We start from the raw sequence: 5,884 nt of genomic DNA, 5'->3' as shown, positions 1-5,884 counted from the left end.
TTGTGTTTTTGTGGGGGTGAGAGAAATTGGAGAGAACTAGTGATCATGTTGCCAAAAAAGGAAAGGGAAAAAAAGAAAAAAAAGGTCATTGAAGCATTTTTAAATGCATAGAAAAGAACTCCAAAAGAGTTCAAGAGGAGAAAACAATAGACACTAAACAAATTGAAATATTGAAATAATATGTTGAATTTATCTTTTAAATGCATGCTTTCCACAAGAGAGACTCACATTTTATGTCATTTTTTTTCTGCTTTACTTTTTTAGATAGAAGAGTTGGATTTATTTTTATTTTGGGGTTGATGGATTTTGGTATGGTTTTTGTTTCTGATATTCATTAATTTTAGAATAAATGATTTAGAAGAAAATATTCAAGACCATAGTTATTTAAATTTTCAGATTAATGTGCATTCAAAGTGGGGGAAGGAAGAAAGAAGGCAGGAAGAAAGGAAGGAAGGAGGGAAGGAGGGAAGGAAGGAGAGAGGGAAGGGACTGAGGGAAAGAAGGAAAGAAAGGAAGGAAGGAAGGAAGGAAGGGAAGGAGGGAGGGAGGGAGGAAGGAAAGAAGGACATAAGCAGATGACTAGTATTAAAGATTAAAAGTGTTACATCTTCTGGTACAGGAAGGAAGAAAAGATGGGCATAAAGAAGGAAACACATTTGAAGCAGAACAGATTTATTTAATAAGTGAACCTGGCACGTGCCTCACGACTCCCAAGGTTAATAAAAACAAAGTTGTTAGTGACAAAAGCCAACATAGTTTCTCTTTGTGGTTTGAGTACGTGCTTCAGCCTGCCTGAATGTTGGCTTTCCCTGTGGTGTTGTCAACATCTCCTTCCCTCGGGTATCAAAGAAGCATCCAAGATCCAGGTCAGGGGAAGACCTAGAATCCCAGATGAGTAAATCTTATCCATTCCAGACCCATTTTTTGACCGGGAATCAGTATACTCACTTTAAGCCTTTAATTAATGACCTTCAGAATGACACTGACTTTGTATTCATGATGTCTTTAAGGGTTACTTGCACTACCTTTTATTTTGTTCTTCCTTATGACTGAATAGGAAACTTTGGTCCTAATAGAGCCACTGATTGGAAATCTCATCCATTCATTCATTATTATACCTACATGTATATCATGAATTGCTTCTCCAAAAAGAGATGGTAGGTGCTGAATAATGTGAATATCAATCAACAATGATATTGGCTGTAACTTAACAGACAAAAAAAAAATAACCGATTATTAATGTAGGGAGTAATTTCAGAAACGACAGTGTGCAAATTATTGACTGAGAAGAAAGGTCAAATTTCACATCAAATTAGAAGAAAGTATAAAGAAGGGAAAATATTTCATGAAATCATAACAGGTCCAGCCTGACTTATTTCAATAAGTAATTGACTCTGAAAAATAGGAAATGAATACTAGTTACATTTTATTCAGCCATCACAAGGATATATGGCTGGTCTCATCACTTGGCTAGTAAGTACTAGAGTTAGGCTTCTAAAGTAGGTACCGCCTTATTGGAAGTCTACTGGTTTTTTTCCCCCTACTATTCCATATTGCCTTGCAATACATAAATGTATAAAAGTAATGATGACTCTGGTTATCATTTCTGAAAGAATTTTAACTATTATAAAAATAGTTATTATGATGAAGGAAGCCAAAAAAGCCCTGAAATCATCTCATCTTGCAAATACTTAATTTGTTTTTTGCTAAGAAAGAGAGCCATGGCTTGGAAGAGAAATGCTGGGTTCAAGTTTGTAATTTCTTTCTTCTCAGTCAATAATTTGCACACCATTGTTTATTAATTGATTGTTCAATGCCAATTTTTTTTTGCAGTTTAATTTTTATGTTATAATCGTGAACTTAACTCCGTTGTCTAGCCAGACATATGGAAAGAGAAGGAAACAAAATCCAAAGAGAATTGCAGCAAGTGAGACAAGGATTACAGAGCAGATGGGACTGGTCGTATTTTCTCCAACCACAGAGGAATGGTTTGATGGATGATTAAGACAAAAAACAAAAAACAAAAAAACCAAAACAATTTAAAAGAGTTGTCCATACCAGCATGATGAATACAGAGAGCTTGGAGAGACTTACATGAACTGATGCTAAGTGAAATGAGCAGAACCAGGAGATCATTATATTCGTCAACAACGATACTGTATGAAGATGTATTCTGATGGAAGTGGATTTCTTTGACAAAGAGAAGATCTAACTCAGTTTCAATTGATCAAGGATGGACAGAAGCAGCTACACCCAAAGAAAGAACACTGGGAAACGAATGGAAACTGTTTGCATTTTTGTTTTTCTTCTCGGGTTATTTCTACCTTCTTGAATCCAATTCTCCCTGTGCAACAAGAGAACTGTTTGGTTCTGCACACATGCATTGTATCTAGGATATACTGCGACATATTTAACATATATAGGACTGCTTGCCATCTAGGGGTGGGGTGGAATGAAGGAAGGGAAAAATTGGAACAGAAGTGAATGCAAGGGATAATATTGTAAAAAATTACCCTGGCATGGGTTCTGTCAATAAAAAGTTATTATCATTAAAAAAAGAAAAAGAAAAAAAAAGTCGTCCATAGTAAGCAAGTAATCTTCTTGCTGATCTTGCCATAATGAGAACCAAAATTCTCCATGGCTTCTGCAATGTTCATGTCTTCTTTAACTTGGTTGAAGACCACATGCTTGCCATACAACCAATTAGTCTGAGCAGTACAGATGAAAAACTGAGAGCATTTGCCACAAGATGCCAGGACCAGCATGTTTCAGGATGAAGTTCTCTTCAACAAATAGCTCCCCATAGAGGGATTTGCCACCAGTGTCATTAGAGTGTGTGAAGTCACTACTCCGGAACATGAACCCAGGAATGATTCTGTGGAAAAGGATCCCTTGTAACCAAATCCTAGACCATGGAAATTTTCTGCTATCTTAAGAAACTTGTCCATAAAAAGCTCAAAAGTAATCTGGCCCAAGGACTCATTATCGTTATCGATGGCCATATAGAAGTATATGTTGGGGTTGGGTATGGCTATGGATTCCCAGGCTGGGTAAGCCTCTGGAGGCAGAGGTGGTGCGTTTGATGTCCATCGCTGAAGGAATCAAGACAAGGACTCCTGGTGGTGACATCTTCAAAGCCCAACACTCAAATTTCTTAATCAGGAAGTAGAAATGGCACTCAAAAAATTTTAGTCACAAAAACTAGCTGAAACTGGACAAACAAATATAGAAGAAATCAATGCTAAAAAAGACTGTAGTTTTAATGGCACTAAGAGGTCCATTTTCAAGAATTTTCAGAGAGGAATATTAGAAAAGAACATGTTGAGAATTATTAATATTTTTAAAGGTGACAGATATTAGCAATTGACAACCTATATCCATATTTTTTCTGTCTCTATTAATTTTTTCTAAGAGTGGTCTATAGCTCTTCCTTGGTAGCAAATAAGGCAAGAACTATGTTGGGCCTCCAAATGGGGGAAGGTCCTTAGACCCTTCTTTCTTCCCCCAGGCACTCCTTAGCTATGAACACACGGCACCTCTGTTGTTTCTGTCTAGGTTGTGTTTGATTCTGTGTTGGAGATAGAATAGTCCAGATTAAGACCTTGTGAATTTTGAAATGGGAAGAGTCATCAAAGGTCCCCTTAGCAACTGAAACTGGTGGCAACAATTGCTGAGTCTGGTGAGAAGCCTGCTCTCAGGAGCAGCCTGTTGGACCCAGCACAGCAGTGAATTTCTTCAGAGCCTGAGAGAATACATTTGCAAGTAAGGTCTCACCCATATCTTGAAGTGACCTTGGTGGGGGAAATATTTTATAGCAACATTTAAATTTGAATTTATTCTCCCCGGGGACTGATGTAGAAGAGAGGAGTCTTTGTACTTCCTTTTAAGTAATTAGCTTTGTAGAAAGTAATTACTGTTAATTGGTTAAATGATATTAAGGAAGTATCCATTGTCTATTGATTTTGAGGGGAACACAAAGTATAGGGGCTTATGATTGATAGGATCCCCTCAGGGTTACCCCTAGAACCCAGTGAAAAAGAAGTTCTAGCCATACTGTAGAGATCCAACCTGATAATTGAAGTGTGAATTAGCAGACTGCCAAAGCCTGTACTCCATTACCAAAAAGAAAAAAAAAAGGGAGGGGGAGTATAAGGTAATTTTGGGATAGAAGAGGTACCAGAAGCTGAACCATATCAGAGACAACATTTAAGTTTTGTAGAAGAAAACTGGAATTGTTAAAAGGAGTAGGTGAGTTAACTAAAGAACTTTGATAAGGTAACTAAGGAGCCTTGGTGAAGTAACTCAGGAGCCTTGGTGAGGTAACCAAGGAGCATTGGATCCTTTATAGCCTTTGTTTGTCTTCTGTTCGGATAGTTGTCCTGAATGTTTCCATTCTCCAAAGGGCAATTTTATTTTATTTAAATTTTTGTTTTGTTCTGAACTTCGAAAAACATAAGGTGGAATGAGGATTCCTGAATACTTTGTGGAGCAGAGGGAGAAGATTATGTCCAGAAATGTGAATTTATGTTATTTAAAACTGCACTAAGATTTTTGGGTATAGCCTATATTGTATAGAGCTGCTTTTTTTCCCCCAAAGTATATACTGAGAAGAAAAATTTTCAGTATATAGTGAATCTAACATGTAATTTTCCAACAAACAAAAAATAGTCTATGTTCATATTGATTGTTTTCCTGATGAAAATTTGAGAAAAGAACTAGCCAGATTTCAGGACCAGTTTTCTACAGCCAGCTACATCTTCACAATCACAAATTTGACTAAGAAGTACAAAGACTACCAGATCCCATTGGGATCAAATCTTTTTTTTTTTTCCTTCTTCCCCCAAAAAAGCAAAGAAAAAATGAAAAAATGACTCAACAAAGTGCCTTAAAGGCACTCTTTCCACATGGTGCTACCTATGCAAAAATTAACATCAGAAAAGATCCATAATACTCAGAGGTAATTCCCTTCAGTGATCTTTTAATTTTAATTTTTCATTTTTATTTGAGGCTTAAAACAAAGAAACCTAAGGATAAAGATTGAGAAAAAGCCATTGAATTTGACTACCATTGTTCCTTTTGGAGATCATTGACAACTCTGGAAAGTGTAGTTGACTAATGACATCAATGACCATATTTCAGGGGAATCTGAAGGAAGTGAGAGGGAGGGAAGCAATTAGAGTATACAGTTGTTTTTCTGTTTATTTATGAAAAGGAGGAGAGATACAGGCTGAGAGATGGAAGGAATGGTAGAGTCCGCTAGGGCGTGTTTATAAGCAGAAAAGGAATTGATAGATCAGGAGATGTTGAAGATTAGAGAGAAGCTGGAATGATTTCCTGAGCTGTCTTCTGGAGATGATGGAAGGGAACGCAGTCCTTGGGAAGACGTCTCTTCCCTGCCCGGCTTCTTTGGTGACTGTGGGAAGAATTAGACCCAAGTCTTTCAGTAGCAATATTGCTTGCATGGGTGATTGGGTCAGAGTCTAGCTTCTGAGACAAGATATCCAGCTTATCCAGAGGTAAATTAAGGAGAAAGTGAACTGAGTTGAAAAGAAGAACCTATCCCATTCCTTGCTGGTATATCTCCTTCGTCTTGGAGATGCTCCAGTTTCTTATGATCCAACCAAACCATTATGTAATGCTACACCTCTTCCCACACATGATAGTGCCCTGCTCCAAATGCTGCCTTCTCTGCCAGTAGCTCTTTATTCCAGGGCTAATAATTCTTTTCTGTTACTGAGAGCTATTGAAATATGCTTTTTGAGCCAAAGAATCTCAGGGAAGTTCCCAGCCTTGAAAAGAATAGTGCTTGCTGCCCTTGCAAAGCCACACATGACTTATGGGAGTTTGGATAAAATATGAGCAGAGCAATGTCTTTTCACTCCTC

General features: G+C 37.4%; 1 pseudogene; it reads right to left on the bottom strand.

The window, feature by feature from the left end:
- Positions 1-2,564: 2,564 nt before the first annotated feature.
- On the bottom strand, positions 2,565-2,984 carry LOC100922557 (annotated as a pseudogene).
- Positions 2,985-5,884: the final 2,900 nt, after the last annotated feature.

Source organism: Sarcophilus harrisii, chromosome 3, assembly GCF_902635505.1.
Source record: "Sarcophilus harrisii chromosome 3, mSarHar1.11, whole genome shotgun sequence".
In the NCBI taxonomy this organism is placed as follows: Eukaryota; Metazoa; Chordata; class Mammalia; order Dasyuromorphia; family Dasyuridae; genus Sarcophilus; species Sarcophilus harrisii.
This window is presented reverse-complemented; position numbering and strand designations above follow the sequence as displayed.